Source organism: Saccostrea echinata, unplaced genomic scaffold, assembly GCF_033153115.1.
Source record: "Saccostrea echinata isolate AGI-Se365-2 ecotype Australia unplaced genomic scaffold, CSIRO_AGI_Sech_v1 ptg000054l, whole genome shotgun sequence".
Taxonomy (NCBI): Eukaryota; Metazoa; Mollusca; class Bivalvia; order Ostreida; family Ostreidae; genus Saccostrea; species Saccostrea echinata.
In genome coordinates, this window is record NW_026889803.1 from 33,761,156 (window position 1) to 33,784,249 (window position 23,094).

At 33.5% G+C, this 23,094-nt stretch overlaps 1 long non-coding RNA gene across 1 annotated transcript; it reads left to right on the top strand.

Annotated features, from left to right (window-relative positions):
• Positions 1–712: 712 nt before the first annotated feature.
• Positions 713–22,843, top strand: LOC133205552 (uncharacterized). The gene is made up of 5 exons (XR_009723625.1): positions 713–728; positions 8,067–8,222; positions 20,677–20,804; positions 20,909–21,012; positions 21,689–22,843. It is a non-coding gene; the product is annotated as an uncharacterized LOC133205552 (long non-coding RNA).
• Positions 22,844–23,094: the final 251 nt, after the last annotated feature.

A 23,094-nucleotide genomic window follows, 5' to 3' on the forward strand; every position in this document is an offset into this window, starting at 1 on the left:
ATTCTATTATACATCGGCAAAATTATTGGAGGGTGGTGCCCCCCCCCCCCCCCCGGTTCCTACGGCCATGAACTGTTCAAATAATAAACGCGAGAATAACAAGTGATTCGTTAGGAAATTTTGGTATATATATATATATATATATATATATATATATATATATATATATATATATATATATATATATATAATCCGGACTTCTTGGTTAGGGAACCCAGTTAAGCATTTATATATCGGTCTGGGACCCCGATGGATTAAGCAGACTTTTTCCGGTCTCCCTAATATTTTAACTGATCATTAAGGCAGTGTACTTTGTGGTAAGATGACTGATGTCCTGAAATAAGACTCTTTCGTAATTATTTTTTTCAATGCAATTATAATTTCTGCATTTTTTATTCGCATAGCGAGAAATAATTAAATTATTTATAACCCGGCATATATTTTCATAGGAATATATATATCTATTAAGTCGCCCAGAGAAAATGTGTAATATTAATCAAAATCCGCTATATATGAATAGTTTTAATTAATATCCCATTTAGTTTAATCATTTCCTATATTTTCTTACCCTTCATTCATTCGTGAGTTCAGTATTTAAAATTTCGAAAATTCATGGTCTACAAATGACTCATGTTTGTCTGGCAATAAGTTGCCTGGTTTCCGGTCGACCTGGAGAACCAGAAAAGAAGACGATGGCAGACGCCTCGAAGTGCTTTGGATCCTTTTTCGTAAGTATAAATCTGTTACTTACTATCATTTGCAGCTGTTTTTTTTATGTTTTATACGTCTTTTGTATATTATTTTCCCCTTTTTTATACGACGCGCTTGCATAGCGTCAATATTGACTAACAGCGAACGTCGAGGAAATTCTGAATACACATTTTTAATTTCTTTTCATTCATAATGATACATCTTTTTAAAAATCATCAAATATTTATTTTAATTAATTATTAAGTTTGTGGATGCTCATGGTTTGACGTTCGAAACATGGATATGATTGACGCGTTATTTAAAGAAGCTGATAGTAAGCGCGCGGGGGGGGGGGGGTGTTCTTGTGTACGAGAATCTGAGATTTGTGTTTTGAGATACAATAACAAACGATTCTACAAAAATTAATGCAACAAAAACCACTTCCTTCCTTTTATGACACTCTTTAGTTTTGAACAATGAGTAAAATTTGGTTTAAGATTTGAACAAGACTTACAATGTCATATATTGTCAAAGACTACTTCTACAATTACATGTTCAAGAATTTAAGGTATTGCAGAGGTTTTTACTCTATTCTGCAGTTTTCAATGATGTAAACAGTTTCTGTCTATAATTTTAGATATTATAAGTAAAGATATGTTACTTTGTAGTAACAATAATTTGCAATGGCTATTAATTCATGTAATTTTCTAAGGTACTACATTTGATAATTTTTAGGTATAAATATTATTTTTTAATATTATGTCATAATCTGTTTTATCAGCATATATCATAACTATATTAATAACAATTCAAATATGAATCTGAGTCTTCAAGGTCTTTAAGTGTATAATTCCTTTTCACTGCCTATAAAGCATTAAAATAAAATTTGTTATGTTCCCCAGAAACATAATTTTAGGAGGTAAATCTATTATTCATATTTTAAATTTAAAATCCTGGATGAATATGAAATTTCTATTACCGTAAAAAACTATTCTTAAAACAGTTTCTATATACCCCTTCCCCCTCATGTGTGCCAAAATTTAGTAAAGGTGAAATAATCATTTTTTTTGGTTAGATATTGCTTTTATTATACATAAAATATACATAACACAACTCACAAAACTGATTTAAAAAGGACCCAAATCCTGGGAGCTTAAAGGGGCTTTTGTCCTTTACCCACTGGGGCCACAAGGTGGCCCTCACTGGCTCAGACCCCATTATTAGCCTGTTGAACCCCCCTTTAAAAAATCCTGGGTCTACCAAAGATAATTTTGAAGTCTTTATATGAAATGATAAAATGTATTTATTAGCAAAAGAAAAAGGATATAAAACGGGGGTAGTGTACCACAACTACCCAATTTAAAAAAAGAAAAATCAATAAAATTTTAAATAGAAGATTTAAATGTCAAAAAAGCTTCAAGATAAGTATACATACATATTTTTGTTGTATGATACATGTACTTACATGTATGATAACTCTGCTAATTGGTGTATTAATAAAATTGGGTTTACTTGTACTTTTTCTTACTTATATGCCTCTTTGGGGCACACTGTACCAATTAGTGTGTTATGAGGTACTTTTATTAGTATTTTTAATTACTACTTACTTATCACAGGCACTTGTTTCAGTAATAATTTTTTTAACACATAATATAGTAATAACGCAATATTATTATACTATGGGTTAATTTTTTTTTTATCGAATCAAGTGCCTGTGTTACTTATACCTTTTGGGGGGGGGGGGGGCATATGCCACCCACAAGATTTTTCCAGGACTCAATCCTGTGCAATCCTTAAATTAAAATCATTAATAAATGAATATACATTTTGGTGGGTTCTGGTGCATCCTTGAAGTCATTTTTCACATATAAAATAAAGAAAGTCTAGCAGTGTTACTTTAAACAAATGAATTATGATCTACTCTGTTTCAAAAATGATATTTTTGAGTGTTTCTTCAGGGGAGGGGGGGGGGGGGCTTGCGTCCAACATTCCCCACCATTACCACTTCTCTGTTCCTACGGCCCTCTATTCTACTGTACTGCTACCCTAAGAGGGGATAATAGTCTGCTCTTGGGATAGTCAGGTTGAACTGAATTCCAGCATCACAAAGTAAAACAAAGATAAATATTTGATGTGAAATTTTATTTACAAGGAATAAATGAGAATAAATGAGAAACATGTACTTCCAGTTGTACTCAAAATAATGGGAAAAATGTGATTTATATGATTAATGAAAATTTGAAGGAGCTTAAAATTTTATTAAAAATTACTTAGAAGATATGGATTTTAGAGAAATCCGTTGAATTTAGATCGGGTTCGAAATTCTTAATGTTCTCAATATGGCGCCTAAGTAAATGCAAAGATTTGGAGAGAACCAAAAAAAAAAAAAAGGTAAGTTATTAGGAATTCATTGCTCTCATAATTTGTCCCGAAGTCAATATGGAGTGGTCAGAAACTGGAAGATGGGCTAAGTTGCCAAGAACAGTGGACGTACGAACTCACACAGCAGGGGTGTGGAATAACAAAAATTAGTTACTAGCCCGTCGGGCTAGTGGCAGTAACAAAGTTACTAGCCCGAGGTTGCCAGTCACTAGCCCATTAACTACCGAAAACAATACATGTATAAGTATAACAAAAAGGTGAAAAAAAAAAACATTTAAGTTGAAATAAATAAAACAAATAATGGTTTGCGCTTTTTTCTCCCTATTTTTATCGACTATGATAATCAGGGACCTATATACTAGGTCCCTGCTATAATTATTATGTCACTGAAACGACTGGCGATAGCAACACACAAAACATATAGGTTAAAACGAATTAAAGATTATGATTTTACAACAAGGTTAATTCGTACATCAATTCAGTCGCCTTAAATATATGTATACTTTCGTTTTAGATTTACCAGTGTTTACTAGCCCAACGGGCTAACGCAGTATTATTAGTTACATAGTTTTTTAGTGACAGGGTACGGGATAATACCTGGTTAGTAAATTTTATACCTGGCGAGGCGAAGCCGAGCCAGGTATGAAATTTACTAACCAGGTATCATCCTGTACCCTGTCACTACAAAACTATGTAACGAATTTACCCCACCGATAAAATATCTATGCATTGTCTGTGGTTTGTAAAATTGTTTTTCTCACTATATATATGTTTCATCACTCATACAATGCCTATTATGATGTCACGTTGTGTGACGTAATGTTGTTTTGTGAGTGTTTCGTGCTGTAAAAACGTACTGACAGTTTTGAAGACTTTCAGTAAACCGAGAAAAAGGTTCCATCTTTGTTACTTACATTAGTTAACTGTAACATTGTCAACAGACACTCGGCAAATTGCGTCAACTCGAGTTGTTCGAACGTTACAAAAGATCAATAACTCCGTATCGACCATGTATTGATTTTCAAGCGACTAGGTATAAGTAATACACCCCCTTCACGTGACAGACTTCAACCAATCGTAAGCCAGGATTTCATCGAAAAATCAACAGAGGTTGGGTAAAGATTTATGATAGCCCGATCTCTAAAATTGGTAGCCCCGGGCGTCGGGCGATGGTAATTGCACACCCCTGCACACAAGACAATCGAAACAAACAAGTATGGTTAGAATAATGTCCGTCGAACTCAGTAACATGTATACATGTAACAGGAATGATGCTAAAAAAAATTTAAAAGGCATGCTCCATAAACTGATTAACTGAATGTAAAATAAATCAATTAATACCTTGCAAATGAAGAAAAACTCGAATTCATTTAGGAAAAAAAGTGTTAAATATGATATTTTCTCTAATCTGCTAACAGGGACCTATATACTAACAATATATAGGTCCCTGCTGCTAATTACAACCAAATTTTGCTATTTTTTCCAAATAGAAAAGCCCAGGCTCTTGATTTAAAGACCTAGAAAAACCCCTGTATGTTAACAGTACATGTATCACCGTTGGGTGAGCGCAGATGGTGGAATATTGGATACATATTCAGTTTTAACTTTAACCCCTTTGAAATATGTTTTGGGATGTGTAAAAATGCTGTGTTTTGATTGGGCAGAAAAATATTTACGTGTATATGATGTATACTTATGGCAACTTTCAGTTATCGTTCTTGACTTCCATTTTTGGAAATTGTCCAGACCTGATAATGTGCCAAATAGTTAATAAATATGTTGTCAGTAGTCAAGTAAAGAGGTGATATTTCTTTTTTATTAGCTAAGTTATGTAACAATGTCATTAATTTGAAATCAATTTCACAGGTATCATTTGCAATGAAGTGTAACTAACTAATCCCATCGTCTTTCTGCGCAAGATAATCATGCCACATTGTGTACACAAACTGTAATTAGTATTTTTACGTGGAATCCAATTTCAGTGTGTTAAAAACTGCAGGTTTTAACTTTTTCTGTAATGATAACCTACTACATTAGAAAATGTTCGGTAATACATTACAGCCATAAAAAGTGCTTACCACATGTTTATAGCTATGTATTGGTAGGCAGGTGTATGTTCATGACCATCGGAAAGAATTTTTATTTTTCTCACTCCTGAAATTTTTGGGATTTTTCTTTGAGGCATGGTGATGAAAGTAATGGTAAAACAACCAGTTTTGGAAAAGAAATTAGCAGTATTATAACAGCTGGCTTTGCATATAACATTTACAATTAGGGATCCCAAGGGGGGGGGGGGGAAGTAGGATAGTTATTCAATTCGTTTCGCCAAGCTGTCGGGGAACCACACCTGGATGCCTTAGGGCTCTCGATTGTCTATAATTAGGGCCATTCAAGGGCCCCATTCCTAATTCAAAAGAGGTACCTTTCTTCCCAATTGAATGTGTTAATTTTCCAAATAGTCATTTATCATGTTTATCCCCAAAATTAATGAAAATATGGTTGGATCTGTAATAACTAAACTTGCTATTCATATTCCTCTGTATTACAAAACAAAAATTTAGTTCATAACAAAGACCAGAAACCCAGTACAGTGGACTCTGGATATAACGAGATGCACGGGACTTATTCAGGACCCTACTTTCGTTTTGTGTACATGACTTGCATTTCGAATTTATACTTTTCTCTTTGTTGCCAGCTTACAACGACAGATTATGGTCCAATATTCATTATAACATGTGAAATTAATTAACATACACAATAATATTGAAATTGTCTAATTAAAAATTATTTATTTAAAAAAAAAATTGTTAAAGTACAAACCAGCAGAGCTACAGTCTCATCAGAGACTTCTGGTTTTGACACAAGTCATCAACATATTGACTTCATTTTCATACCATGATGTCATAAACATGCAGCAAAATGTGAAGATTTAAAGAGGCTGGGGGGTTGTGGCCATTTTTAGACTATATTGATCTCCATTAGAAGAAGAGCTCCATATGAAGATATAGAAAATGATCAAATTTTAAAACTAAAATTTTTGAAATTTTTCTTTGCCAAATGATAGTTCACAGCTTAAGATACCATATCTAAAAAATTAAGTTAAATCTGGTGGTTAATTTGTGGTTAATTTCAGGGTTCGAAATTCACTATATACAACTCGCAAAACGCGAGTTAGAATTCCCCAATTGCGAGTTAAAAATTAAGTAACTCGCAAAAACTTGCGAGTTGATTTTTTTTGCATTGAAATTGTAGCAAAATTATATAATATGACAGAACACAATGCCTTTGATTTAAATCAGTAATTTAAATAAAAGTCACACTGTAGTTGTGTTTTGTGTATTGTACAGTAGTTACTTTTTCCTTAAGTTACATGTATTTAATTTATATGAATTTAACTTTATATGAAAATTGCGAGTAGTCTTATAAAATTGCGAGTTCACTTTCTTGGTACTCGCAATTATTTGCGAGTTGTAGTTTTAAGGAGTTTCTAACCCTGAATTTGTTGACCCCCCAGCCTCCTTAAATGTAATATGTATGCCAAATTCTATTATGATCTGAATTGTGGTTATGTTACTCCTTGTATTAGACACAAAATCCTTTAACAAATATGACTGACCTCATTGCAAAAATGGTGAGAAAAAAGGGAAAATTAAATGAATTTTGAACAAAACAAAGAAGAAAGCAAAATGGTAGTTAATTAACAGGGAAATTCCAATCTTTCAGGTGATGAAAAGGTGACTACAAAGATATTTTTACTTATATAACTAAGCAAATTTACGTTTGATCTCTTGAACTCTCAGTCTCTTGATTCAGAAATCCATGATCCCTCCAAGTCAAAATGCAGTCTTGATATGCATAATCTGTTGTTATTTACTCTCAATACCTCGAAGTGTCTATGTTTTAATGTTTACATGTTTTCAAAAACCCCAGTCACATTTCCAAGAAAGACCAACGGGTGACAGTTTTTGAGGCAAAAATACCTTCTTCAGGCAACAGTCAGCTGTTCATCTGCCATTGTCTTGCCCGAATTTGACCTCTTTTTTTGTCAGCCTACCAATTTTGTGTCTGTTGGGCCATGTTATAATTTTCTCTGCATCGGTGGTCGATTCCTTCAATTGAAGCAGTCGTACAATAGTCTGTCGACCAACCTTCAATCATCATCTGAACATTGGTAGACAGTTCTTAAAGTCGTCGATGGGTCAACATTATTGGAATTTGGTTTTGTAAATGTTGGCTGATGGTAAAAATCAAACTGTGGCTTAGTGAACGATGATTGGGCGACTATTGGCCAACTTAGAATTATCTAAATTTTGAAAATTACCAGTGTTCTTAGGAATTAATGTGACTGCTCCACGTCGCTCGATACTACTGTTGGCTGATCATGTTTTTAAGCTGACGATACGACAAAAATTTGATTTGCCTGACCATCAGCTTAAATGTGACCTAGGCATAACTCTGCACACTTTACTGAACACAAACCCACAACACATGATTGCAGTCCTGCATACTTTGAGGTATTGAGAGATACCTATACTAAATGTAGAACTCTTCAGTGAGCAGTGTTTAAAGCTTCCTTTAATTCAAACAAAGGTGTGATTGGGGGGGGGGGTGGGGGTGGGGGCTTGTGATTAATTCCAGATAGGTGAACTTGTTACGTGTCCTTGAGATGAAAGACTGTTGAGGGAGTGAACAAAATAGTAGTTTAGACTATATGAATCAGCCTTGATAGTTCAGTGGTTAGAACATTTGACTAGTGAAACAGGTGTCCTTAGTTCGATTCCAACCTTTTATTTTCTTTATACATTCCTTTTCTACTACAGTAGGTTACAGATTAAAAAAAAATGTATATTTATATTTTAAAAATGTGTTTGTTATGACTTATTCACATGTTAAGGAAAACATTTAGATTTTAGAGTGATTAATAATCTGTTAAGAGAAGTACTTTTGAGTTTGATTAAAATACCTGTAATTATGAAGCTTTTATTTCCCTACAGATGTCAACAATGAAAATGAAACAAACCAATCAGTGGATCGAATTAAAAGTTTTGGTAAAAGAAAACAGTTTCATATACATGCTAACAAGAAAGGACTTACATGAAGAAGTGTTGTACAACTATGAGAATGGAAGGAGGATTTGGTGTTTAATTGAGGTAATTTAAAGTGTTGATTCCTAGGGCTGTTTGTTTGATGAAATTTAACCATTAGAATATTTAGTTTTGAAGAAATTTAAAATAAAATTATGCATGCAATTCCATTCAGGTGAGTTTTTGACCAAAAGTCATCTTTTTCCTGATATTTTATCACAAAATTTTGTAAGAATTACAGTAAAACATGCTTATAACAAAGTGCCAGGGATGGAAAATTTTGCTTCATTATAAGTGTAATTCGTTTATATATCCATTAAGTTTACAATATATTTTAAAGTCACAGGGAATAAAAATCACTTTTCTCTAAGAGTCAATTCATTATAAGTGTGTTAGCTATAAGCGTGTTTTACTGCATGTAGAAAGAATGATATATAATTTCAGAATCTGGTCACCTTAAAGATTTTTTAGTTACACTGTAAAGAAATATATTCTAAAGGTGAAGGTAAAGTTGTTAATTATGTAACGCTGTACACATATCCACTTTGAGGTATCAATGGTAAAATACAATAGATTATGCACAGCGGGTCTGCATTTTGACTTTGAGGGTTTTGAGAGATTGAGAGTTAAGAGATCAAGAGAAAATTTGCTAAGTTATATAGTGAAAATATCTGTGGATCTTTTCACAAAAAATCTTACAACATATTTTTATCTTAAGTGAAAACTTATGATAAAAATCGTTTTTACAAAAATTCTTAAGAAAATCGTAAGTGCAAAATCTGTCATAACTTTACGAGAGCCCCAACCCTCTCTTAAGTATTTTAAAAATGATTTTATTGTAAAAATATAACCGCAAAAACCAAAATACATGTTAAATTGAACTTTGTAAAGCAACTTGCAATAATATTTTATATTTTTTTCACAATCATTGTCAAAAATTTAAGTGAATTACACTACAAAATATTTACGATGTAAGTTTCACTTATGACCTTCTTTTACGTCAGACTTTTGATTGTGACATAGATTTTAAACTTCCTTGCTTCACAAACGATTGCATTCGATATTTGTTGTCAATAATGTTTGTTATGCTGACAAATGTTAAAAACTAAGTTTTATTTTTATTTTCACCCACTTATTTAAGGATTATAAAGCATATTGAAGTCGTTGCTAGGGATGAAGTCTGTCGTAAATAAAATCTTAACTTCAATCTGCTACGAATGTGTTCTTGTCCTAAGAAATTCTTAAGTTAAAATCTTACGCAAAAACTTAAGTTTTTTTGTGAAAAGGGCTACTAGACCCAAGGCTAATATTTCAAGCAATCAAGAACGTCGAAAGATCGAAGTTTGAGCCATTTGGAGTTGCCTGTAGTAAGGAAATGTGTTGCTTAACTTTATAATATCTGAGAATTTTCATACCTGTAATGACATAATCCCCCTGTTATTCTGGCATTCCCCCCTCAGCCCCCTTTAGCATAGCTAGAGGAATCAAAGACACCCTTCTACTTTTAAAATGTCCCATTTCTATTTCATTTCTTATGGATAACCCTGAATACCTGGTCACCTCAATAATTATTTTAAATTTCAAGGATCATACATATATCTCTGGTCCCCTTAAAGCTGACATGAACTCTTAAATATGCGATATTTTCATCCTGGTAAAACTTATTTCATTCTCGTACTCCCTTTTTCCGCCATATTTCTTTCAGATTCGCTCTCTTATTTTACCGGCTATATAAACCCTGATGACCCTGATGCCTTTGTTACACTTGAGTGATTTTCTAGCCTGGCTGTCGACATGTACACATCTCTGATAGCAAAGTCTTGGAACACGCCATGAACTGACATAAAAACATGTAGACCTGTACACATCTCTGATAAAGCAGTTTTGGAACATACCATAAATCTGAAAAACTAGGAATTTTACTGAAAACCATAAAGAAGTATTTAAATTTTGAATAATTTAGATGCAATGCATTAAAATCAAAATAGCACGTGCATGTTTGATTCACACATATATTTGAACAATAAACAAGAAAAGGCTACCACATGCTACCTCATTTTTCAAATAACACTGTACTATTGAGCATTATGCCTGCTACACGGTATATGCACATACTATGCAACTTATGCATTCAAGTATAACAAATTCAGATGTACATGCATGTATGCCGTGAAAACGCATCGAATGCTTTAAAATCTACCTGAAATACTGCTATTGGTACAGGGATGTGCACATGTCGAGAGAATAACTTCCTTTTTAATGAAATATGCATCACGGAAGAAATAAATCCATTTGTAACTCAACGGTAAACACATAGTCACTAGCACTTAAACTCATGTGGTCCCTGTTGATCAGTATTTTTGGTCAGGGAAAATATCAAAGGTGAAAGTGACACTGGTATTTTGCCTGATTACACAAAATAGTCACGCAAATAAAACGTTTCAGAAATCAAAATAACTGTTTCGATATATGTATTAATAGTTCATGAATGTGGCTTCATTACATCAAATTTAATACATAAACATACATTCTTGTTATGGATCTTACATCTTTTAAAGAAAATAAAAGGAGGGGGTGGGGTTGGAATATGTATAATACATTCTTCAATATATTTTAAACAAACGTCGGAAAAAAGTCGGATTTTCCTTGATCAAATGTATTTAAATACGTACAATGAACTGGCTTCAACTGTTTTAGATATAAAACTAAAACTAATATATCGTAAATTTAAGCAACACTGAACAATTTGTTTCTGTACATAGATTATTTTCAAATCGAGGCCCTTTCAGGCATCACAAATTACAAGCATGATTGATACAATTACCGACAAGAACAGACATAATTATGTGTATATAAAATAATCTACAGTACATGTTTTGGTTTAAATTGAAGTTGAGTAAGAACATGTATTACACTATTAGTATATATTAGGGATGTCAGAGCCGGAAATAAAAATGTTTCTATCACAAACATGATTATCAAGGATTGTTTACCACTGATTGTTGTAAATGGAGAGGACGTTCAAGAATTGTTTGGTTTTGTAGACTCAAATTATAAAGCTTCAACCTGCAATTCCATAAGATCTGACGTGATGCAACTATTCATAAAGAATATTAAACAGCTGTTACAAAATTGTAAATACATGTAAACTGGGGGACAGTTATGAGTGTAATTAAATGGATATTAATATCATGCAGTCTTTTTAGCTCACCTGAGCCGAAGGCTCAAGTGAGCTTTTCTGATCGAAATTTGTCCGTTGTCTGTCGTCGTTGTCGTCGTCGTTGGCGTTGTCGTAAACTTTTCACATTTTCATCTTCTTCTCTAGATCTACTGGGCCAATTTCAATCAAACTTAGCACAAAGTATCATTGGGTGAAGGGGATTCAAGTTTGTTCAAATGAAGGGCCACGCCCCCCTCCAAGGGGAGATAATTACGAAATAGCAAAAAATTAATGGCATTATTGAAAAATCTTCTCAAGAACCAATGGGCCAGGAAAGATGAAACTCATGTGGAATTATTGTCAGGTAGTGTAGACTCAAATTTGTTCAAATCATGACCCCCGGGGGTAGGGTGGGGACACAATGGACGATCAAAGTTTTACATAGGGATATAGAGGAAAAATCTTCAAAAATCTTCTTCTCAAGAACAGCAAAGCTATGATTGGTCATATTTATATGGAAGCATCCTCAGGGGGTGTAGATTCAAGTTTGTTCAAATCATGACCCCCAGGGGTAGGGTGGGGTCACAATGGACGATCAAAGTTTAACATCTATTAGGTGTATATAGGAAAAATCTTCAAAAATCTTCTTCTCAAGAACAGCAAAGCTATGATTGGTCATATTTATATGGAAGCATCCTCAGGTGATATTGGTTCAAGTTTGTTCAAATCATGACCACGGGGTAGGGTGGGGCCACAATGGAAGATTAAAGTTTTAATTAACATAAAAGTATATAGGAAAAATCTTCAAAAATCTTCTTCTCAAGAACAGCAAAGCAGTGATTGGTAATATTTATATGGAAGCATCCTCAGGGGGTGTAGATTCAAGTTTGTTCAAATCATGACCCCCAGGGGTAGGGTGGGGTCACAATGGACGATCAAAGTTTAACATCTATTAGGTGTATATAGGAAAAATCTTCAAAAATCTTCTTCTCAAGAACAGCAAAGCTATGATTGGTCATATTTATATGGAAGCATCCTCAGGTGATATTGGTTCAAGTTTGTTCAAATCATGACCCCGGGGTAGGGTGGGGCCACAATGGAAGATTAAAGTTTTAATTAACATAAAAGTATATAGGGAAAATCTTCAAAAATCTTCTTCTCAAAAACAGCAAAGCTATGATTAGTAATATTTATATGGAAGCATCTGTAGGTGGTGTAGATTCAAATTTGTTCAAATCATGACCCCCGGGGGTTGGGTGGGGCCACAATGGATGATCAAAGTTTTAAATAGGAGTATATAGGAAAAATATTCAAAAATCTTCTTCTCGAGAACAGCCAACTTTTGATTGGTCATATTTATTTGGAAGCATAATCAGGTGGTGTAAATTCAAGTTTGTTCAAATCATGACCCCTGGGGGTAGGGTGGGGCCACAATGGACGATCAAAGTTTTACGTAGGAATATATAGGAAAATCTTCAGAAATCTTCTTCTCAAGAACAGCAAAGCTATGATTGGTCATATTTACAATGGAGCATCATCAGGTAGTGTTCAAATCATGACCCCCGGGGATAGGGTTGGGCCACAATGGACGATCAAAGTTTTACATAGGAGTATATAGGAAAAATCTTCAAAAATCTTCTTCTCGAGAACAGCAAACTTTTGATTGGTCATATTTATTTGGAAGCATCCTCAGGTGATATTGGTTCAATTTTGTTCAAATCATGACCCCTGGGGGTAGGGTGGGGCCACAATGGGTTATCAAAGTTTTACATAGGAATACATAGGAAAAATCTGTAAAAATCTTCTACTCAAGAACAGCAAAGCCATGATTGGTCACATTTAATTGGAAGCATCCTCAGGTAATGAACATTCAAATTTGTTCAATTCTCCCCCCCCCCCCCCCAAACCACTTTTATATTTAAACTTTTCAACCTTTCAAGACTGAATTGATTTCTGCTTTTTCCTAGCCATAGTGCTCAGGTGAGCGATGTGGCCCCTGGGCCTCTTGTTAAGATTGTATTAATAATTTGCACAAAATCTCATAATTAAAAGTTCTCTCTGTTTTTATAAGAGGCACGCTTTAATTGTTTACCAGTCAAAGGTCACTGACACGACACGTAGAAATGGCTTCAATTAACGGGTACATGTAGTCTCGTTATGACAAGAAAGGACAAATGCAAGCATTTGATATCCTGCATTTAGATAAAATGTGCAGTAAAAATTATATTAATTTTGAAATCAAATGCATTGGATAAATGTAGATGTATAGTATATATTGTACTATGTAAATGTTTACAAATCAGAAATTCGTTGTATAATGGTGATAGCGTAGGTTAAATATTGTACAACTAGTCTATAAAAGACAAATAGTGAAAATGACATGAAAAATTAATTTAAATTTCAACGAATATTCGACTATCATTCGACTAAAGCCTCCAACTAATCGACTAAGCTGTTCGAATAAAATTGACATCCCTAGTATATATGAAAGTAACATTGGTAATTGAAATAGTTCTAACCGTGTACCCAAATGTAAAGTGAGGAGATTCTTGAAACCACTCATGTATGCTTACACGAGAGGGAGAGAGAGAGAATGTGTGTGTGTATACTTGTATGAAAATGCAAAAAAGTATTTATCCACAATCTTGCGGGTAGGGTTTCAAGTAATCCTTACAGATTCTCTTAAAATACAAGAAATTGTATAGGTATCAAATTTTATACTACCTAGGGAAAATTTTCAAACTGGATGGGCTTCCTATACATACATTTAAAACAGGCACGTAGCACTGTTTCTCAAAATGTGTATATGCGATGGGGAGCAGGGGGCAGTAAAATGATTGATAAGCCAAAAAAACAAAAACAAAAACAAAACTTTCGGCACTTAAAAATTTGGAGGGGTTCAGAAAAATGCCGAAATACTTGGGGGAAAAATGAAAAAGGAAAAAAGGGATTGAAAAAAATCCGTAGTAAGGGGGAGGACAGATTCCATTCATACTATCATTTTCAGAAGAAAAATATTTGAGTATTCAATACAGTATCGTTGGATGAGAGTGGGGAGAACCAGCCATTCTTTAAAAAAAAAATCCTTACAAAATTAACCATTAAAGACAGGCCTGTAGAACGCGGGGATTGGGGATGCCCCCTCCCATTTTTCCAGAGCATTTTTTTAGCTTGTCAAAGATTTTTCAGTAAAGTGTCAATTATTTCTTCCGGCTGTCCCCTTTCAAAAACAATGCTACGTGTCTGAAAAACACTCTCAAAAAAGGGAGTATCTCCCCCCCCCCCTCCACGTGTGTGTATATTTGTTAATTTGTGTTTTGGTTAGATGCTTTGCAGTGATTTTTTTAACCACCACCCCCTCCTTTTGAATTGGGAAAAATTAGCGACATTTTCCTCAAATTGGGAAAAATCATTTATAGTAAATTTGAATGCCAAAAATTACATAAAATAATCAAACATAAGTAACAACAACAGTTTTTGTTTGATTTTAACTTTAAATTTTATTTAAATTCATAAAATAATCATTTAAAAAAAAATTAACATGAATATTTTATTGAATGATCATGGCTTAAATATTAGTCACACCTTGTATCTATTTTCTTGGAATTGCTTTGTCTAATTTCATAAAAAAATAACCAGCATTTAGGCTCATAATTTAGTAAACTGTCTTATATTGGTAATCAAGTTTACAGTCTTTACTGTTTGTTTGTTCCTGATTTTAGTGAAACCCTGTAGTGTTGACTATTTCCTGATATTAGCCTGACCCTCTAGGTAATAATGGCGGTCAAACCAAAATCATTATGCCAACATGCAACAAGACTTGTATCTGGGAACTATTTACCAATATTCATTTAGGATATTAGAAGCTACTTATCTTCTTATATCTGGCAGTGCATTGTTTTACACATTCATTAAAAAATCGACTGCATATGCATGGATTTGGAGAATGAAATTGAAGAATAAAAACGTATTTACTCTGTCAGCAAATTTAGCGACTTTTGTTAAAAATCAAAACGTAATTTCTGTAAGTTTGAAATTGGGAAAAATACACTAATAGTTGGGAAAAAATAGGTAATTTTTTGTGAGGGGAAACAGCCGAATATCGGTGGCATTTTGACCCCCAAAAAATCACTGCTTTGATGTTGTATTCTAAATAATTTTCTCACACCAAACTACTCAGTTTAGTTTTTAGATAATTGCAAAAATCTGGCTTACATGCATGAAGCTATCATTAAAGCTGACATGAATTCTTAAAAGCGCAACATTTGCATCAATGTAGGACTTGTTTCATAATTAAAAAATTATATATGAAGCCTGTAATGCAATATATAACACACAAAGAATGTTTGTATGTTTATTAGATCTAGACAATTTTCAGTTTCACTTCATGAACAGCAATCAGACTTTTTTTTAATGATTTCTTATTTTTTATCCAGTCGCGTAAATACTAATTCCCCTTCTCACTTTTGATATTTTCCCTAGCTGACCAAAATCTGATCAGCACGGACTAAGTGTATTTGAGTGCTAGGCTGTATGATGACATGACAACGTCTTTACTGTTGAGTATTTATAGAGTTTATTACTTTTCTGCGATGCATATTTCAATGAAATACAAGATGTAAATCACTCGGCATGTGCACATCTTCGAACGGGTACAGTGGTCTATTTTCCAGGTATGAATAAGTTTACAGCGTTCGACGCGTTCTCTCGGTATGCACCATTATATTTGCATATGGACATGCATATCAGATATGCTGGTTGTTTGTTCCATTCTTACAATAGATAATTGCAAATTGTTTGTACAATTTTTACTGTGAATTATTCCAATTAATTATGCTATATATCTGTAAATTGGCATGCTTTTAAAAAACATGCACAACTATGTTTTTTTCTTCCAAACTTGCATTTATATTATTCAAAACGATACTTATAAAAATCTTTATGACTGTTTTTATATCTGCTGTGGTTTTGAAATGTTTTCATCAATTCATGTGTTCCCAGATACTTTACTGTCGGAGATGTGCACGCGTAGATAGCCAAACCAAAAACTCACTCAAGTGTAACGAGGGCATTGGGGTATATATTGTTACAATAAGACAAGGTATCTGAAAGAAATATGGCAGAATACGGCTAGTTGGTATGAAACAAGTCATACATTGATGCAAATGTTGCGCTTTTAAGAATTCATGTCAGCTTTAATGATAGTTTCATGCATGTAAGCTAGATTTTTGATTTATAGGATTAGTTTATTCATCAGTTTTAAGAAAAAGTGAGGAATCATTGCTTAAATGTAATTGATTAATGTTTTACATGCTTAAATATAGAATATCCAAGGTTGTGCTCAAGATGTGGGGGCCAGGGAAATTCCCCATCTGTAATTACTTAATCCCCCTGTCATTCTGGCATTGCTTCCTCAAACCCCACTAGAGGAGGAATCCAAGACACCCTTCCATTTTTGAAATGTCCCCTTTCTATTTCAGTTCTTATGGACAAACCTGAATACCTGGTCACCTTAATAAAGATTTTAAAGTTCAAGAATCATGCATATATCTCTGGTCCCCTTAATGATGGGTTAATGCATGTAAGCTAGATTTTTGATTTTTAAGGATGTTTTATTCTTCAATGTTAAGGAATAGTGAGGAATCATGTTGCTTAAATGCAGAATACCCAAGGTTGTTCTCAAGATTCAGGGGCCAGGTAAATTCGCCGCCTGTAATGACATAATCCCCCAGTTATTCTTGCATTGCCCCCTCAACCCTCACTAGCAGAGGAATCCAAGACAGCCTTCCACTTTTAAAATGTCCTCTTTCTATTTCAGTTCTTATGGACAACCCTGAATACCTGGTCACCTTAATAAAGATTTTAAATTTCAAGGATCATATATATATCTCTGGTCACCTTAATAATGGGTTTTATGCTAGATTTTTGTTTGATACATTTTCATTCACCAAATTGTACCACCAATTTTTTTCCTTTTGAGTTTTGCAGATCATTGTGACATTCTAGATGAAAATTGGGTATTTCATGACCTTAATAAAGATTTTTGAGTTAAAGGAGTACTTGTATGAGAGTTGTCCAGAAAGTTCTCAGACAAATGCCATAATTTTCTTGATATTGACCACTCTGCCAAATGTTTACAACATAATTTTAATATAGACCATGATTTAGTAAATATATAAAAATTAAACAATATACACTATTTCACAAAAATTATAGGTGTGAATAGATTGTATATACAAGCTGCACAGCCCAGTATGACATTAAGTTAGTTTCATGATAACGTCAAGAATATGGATTTTGAATTTTTAGCTCACCTCAACGAAGTTGGGGAGCTTATGTAATACCGTCGGTGCAGGCGTCCGCATCCCAGGTTTAAGTTTTTGGAGCAGATTTCTTTTCAAGTACAGTCAAACCTCGTTATCTCGAACTCAAAGGGACAAAGAAAATACTTTGAGATAACCAAGGATTTAAGATATTCAGGGTAAAATACTTAAGGAATAAGCAGATGGGACTTCAAAATATAACTTCGACATATCCATGGTATTTGAGATATATCCGTGTTCAAAAAACAGAAGGTCAGCTGTACTTCTATGCCCTATATTAATCAGAGATGCATGAAGGATGCTTCAAGTATGTTTCATTATACCAGTCAAGATTTCAGATGCTGCAAATTCAGCTAAAAGGAGCATTTCCAAGTAACTATAAGCCCTATATTGACCAGACTTGCATGGATAATACATATAAGGATGCACACTACCGGACTTGCTTCAATTGCTGGATCTGACCTACATTTTCCAGATGAGTGACCAGATTAAAGTTTTTTATTAAGCAGGTTTCATTTCCAAGTAACTATAAGCCCTAGGTTGAACAAACTTGTACAAATGATACATCTTAGGATGCACACTATACCTGACTTCCTTCAGATGCTGAATATGACCTACATTTTCCTTCCGGATGAGTGACCAGGATAAAGTTTTTGGAGCAGATTTCATTTCATAGTAACTATAAGCCTGGTGTTAACCAAACTTGCATGGATGATACATCTAAGGATGCACATTACTGGACTTGCTTCAGATGTTGGATCTGACCTACATTTTCCAGATAAGTGACCAGGTTTAAAGATTTTTAACAGGTCCATTACCAAGAAATTATAAGGGCAATCTGGACCAAACTTGCATGATGATGCATCATGGGATAAACACTCTCAAACTTGCTTCAGATGGTGGATTTGACTTACATTTTCTGGATGAGTGACTAGTTTAAATTTTTTAGGTAAGTCCATTCCCAAGTAACTGCAAGCCCTATTAGACTAAAATTGCATAAATGTTACATGTAGGGATGCAGACTACTAGATTATTAGTTTAGTGTGGGACTTTGCCTTACTTAAAGACAACATTCGTTGAGGTGAGCTCTGTTATCTCTTATTACCTATGATTATCAAGTATTTGTGGTGCACATACAATTTTTTCTTGATTTAGCCACATGCACTGCTAGTGTGTGTGTGATATTTACATATAGACCATAATGGAGTAAATTTTTAAAATTCAATAAACGATAATTTAAGAGTATCATCAGTATGCACACTTCCTGTATATAGCTGCAGAGCCCAATCCGATGTTGCGTTTTATTTATTACACATTATTATGCTTCCTGTCAGTTTATCTCTATATAATCAATACCCAACTATTTTCGCATAGTGTTCTAAGGAATTATATATCGTAAACATACTATGCCGAAATAGCTAGTGCGTGGCTTCTTTTTCTGAAAAAAATCAAACAGCTCCCATGCCATGGATCGAACTCACGACCCCGACATCATCAGTCTGACTCGCTACCGATTACGCCACAGACGACATTGTCTAAAGCACTGTATTATAATATATATAAACTTAGTTTCAAATATTTTACACTTAAAGAAAAAAAAATAAACAAATTAATTTTCTAAAATAGTTTCTTGCAATTTTTTCCCCTTCACTCAACTAAAATTCTCTGAAACTACATGGATCTGTACATGGATCATTCAAAATTAAAGAAAAAAAGATAATGTACATGTAGCACAATGTGACGTCATGATAGGGGTGTACTAACATGAATGTAAGAAGTGATGAAACATTGGAAATGGAGAAGATGTTGTCGTTTTTATACAGCAGTCAGCATAATAATAACAATAGTGTTGTACTTTGCATGCACTATGCCTAAATAGTAGTCAGGGTTTGACACATAGTGCACTCGCCTCCGGCTCGTGCACCATGTGTCAAACCCTGACTACTATTTAGGCATAGTGCATGCAAATTACAACACTATTATATAATCATGTCATAATTTTATTTTCATCAAATAACAGTAACAGTAGTTTTCCACTTTTTGTACTGTCTTTCAAAATGTACTCTCCTTTGAAAAATCATATGTACCAATTTCAAATCAATGACCTAAATATATTCTAATAATTTTTAGATGTTTGTCAATGAATAATTAGTTTGTCTCTGACATCGTTTCAACCATATTTTAGATAATACATAATTTTATGATTGGACGCTGTTCCATACGGATGGCCGACATCACTTCTTCTGTCAATTTTTGAAACATATTTGTTGCAGTTTTTTCTTAAGGTCAAGAATTAGTAAATGAAAGGAGCCTACAATTTCTTTAATTTGAGAAATAGATTCCTTTAATGACTATAACTTGGTCAAATAAGGTGTATTGGGCATAACTTTTAGGTAAACAAGATTTAAAAAAATCATATTTTAAGCTGTTATTTTCAGTGAAAAATTAAGAAAACCTGTCATGAATATGGGAGTTTTTTTCCATGTCAGACAAAGGAAATGTATCCAGATTGCCTATTATACTGTCTCTAAGAAAACTGTAATTTGTATGTTCTTAGCCTTTGAGGTAAAAAGTTTAATTTAACATGTACCATATAGCTGAACTCAGACAATTAGTCACCAAAATATTTGTCTATTGATGACAGGAAAGTTGAATTTCTCTGCCATTGACATTAGGTGTGTAACAGGAAAATGCTGCATAAGCAAGAACAGGATTTGAACCCAGCCCTCTGTATCACTAATCAGGTGCTTTAGCATGTTTATTAACTGAGTGATCTGGCGATGGGGATCAAGCCTGTCTGATCGCCAAATTTCTCCCTCCTTAAATTGTATTTGCCCTTGAAGACACAACTCAAGTTCTTTTTACCCCTGGCAAGCCTTTTACCTGCAAGTCGAGGGGTGATCAATGGCACCAAATAAATATGGGATGGACCAAACCAGGATTTGAACCTAGGTCCCCTGAATCACTAGTGTAAGTTTCTTTTTAAAAGGAATAACATTTTAATACACATAGTAAATTAGAATTTCATTTTTTTCAGGAAATGGATAAAAAATTGGTATGTGTCGAGCAACTATAGCTACCTGATAGAAGGGTAAATTAGAAAGTTCAGATTACATTATGCCAACAGAGATGATAACAATGCCAACCAAGCTAAAAGTTGTCCAGGTTAGAATTATTTTTTTCAATAAATTACAATGTATGTACATTTAATATTTTCATATCAACTTACATGTATGAAGGTTGTTATTTTTTATATACCTGTTGTGTAGGAAAACTTTTGTATTGGAGACAAGACAAGTTAATGACTTAATGATAGACTCACTGCAGAGAGAGATGTTGGAAAAGTGGATTTTGTTAACAAAAGGAAGATAAGGTAAAATATGGGAGGAGTTGTGAGTTTTGTATGACACAGTACTATTTGTTAACCAAAAAATTAATATGAAAAATCTCGAGAAATTTAACTAAAGAAAACTTCATGAAAAGGAGCACATGCACATAAGGGGAAGCAACCTATTGAAAATTATCTTGCAGCTGTTCTCGGGTAAAAAAGTGATTTAGGATTAATAACTTGTATGCATATACATGTATATAAGGAAAATCTACATAAGAGAAGAAAGGGGGTGCATCTAGATAAACAATTTTATTTCTCTATGTTAAATAGCTGACATTGACGGTGTTCTTGATTTAAAAAAATACGTACATATGTTGGGGTAACTTCAACTGAATGTTAACATCTACTTTAGTTCATCGAAACTTGTGGACAGGATCATATGATCCTGCATGTACTATTTAAGCCTTGATTTTTTTTTTTTAACTTAGATGCTTAATTCAGCTTTGACAACTGAGTGTGTTGAACATCATTATCAAAGATTCCATTCATTTAAGATTTTATGTTGGTTAAGAAATGTGTCATTTAGGGAGATTTGTTTTTTATACATGTGCGTAAGTTATTTTGTAATTATTTTGTAGCAAAGTAAATTTTTCAATTATGATTGTTCTAAGTTTTAGAGATTAATAGAGATTTTTCTTTTCTTTTTTTTTTTTTACAGATCAAGGCTGCCAACCTTTGAGAGATACACTTCAAAAAGAGTGTTTAAATTCAAGACATTCAGTCACAGTACTCTGTAAATATTATAAAGTAAAAGTTATTTATTTAATTTGGAAAAGCATTTGAGAAACAGAGGATGTGAAAAAGACTTTGTCCATTTCAAGCTATCTGTTGTCAAGTACCAGGAATATGTGGATTTTATTCAACAACTTTATTATGAATTTGAATAGCAACTTTCAATGTCTGGAAGCTTTTTTATCAGTAGGGATGTAGATGTGAAATTATATAAAAATTATTTTTTAAAAGATATTAATCAAGAAAATTTTTGTAGATTAATAACAGGTAAAATTTGTAATGAGAGATCTTTTATTGATCATTTGCAGTAGTAAGCGACAGTTGTTATAATTATACCCCCACTCTGAAGTAGGGGGGTATACTCATTTACCCTTGTGTGTCTGTCTGTAACAATTTGTTGTCGCAGTTTTCTCAGCAACTACTCATCAAAGATGCTTGAAATTTTGACACTCTCTTTGACTAGGCATGCCATATTGTGGGATTCATGAGAGTGTATATTCACATCAGAGCGGGGGTATTACTAGTGAGCATTGGCTCACAGACTTCCTGTTTGCTGAAGTTTGTGTTTGACTTTCATGTCTTTAACATGATATGGCTTAAGGATATGCGCAGTATAGTTTGAACTTTATTTTCTTATTCTCTCTATAATTTAAGAAATCCAGTAATTGAAAGATCTTTGTGCAATTTTATGATACCTGGTAATGCTTGCACACCTTATCTGAATCAAATTTTGAAGAAAATACCACATAAAACATTTTTTTGGGGGGGGGGATTTTTCTTTTAAAAAATGCAAGGGTTTTCATCATTTGATATTTTTTCAAAACTCCTGATACATGTAATGTATGCTGATTTTTTTGTCAAAGAACACCTAATGGTATCATGATTTTCAATTATATTTTCTCTGAAAATTATCAGTTGGAAGGTTCACTGTAAAGTGCATGTACATTGCATATGACCTGAAAAATACTGTGGTGGCAAAAGACAAGAATTTTTTTTTTTTTCAGTTTTGGTACATGTACTATATTATTATTTCGTTAACCTGTCAATTTTAGATCAAATGAATAAAGGTTAAAAACTATTATTTGACTCTTTGTTTTCGTGAGTTATCTAGAGCAGGCTCGTAGCAACAGTTTCAAAAGAAAAAAAAAACCAAACTGACCAAAAGGGGGGGGGGGGACTTCCCAAAATTATCTGACAAGCAAAAAAGAAAAGGTGATTTACTGTCCAAATCCTGGAATTTGCCAGTGCTGGACCTTACAACATCAAAAAGTGGGGGGGGGGGGGCATCCAGCATCTAAAGGGAAACTTACTATAGCAAAATACTATAACCCC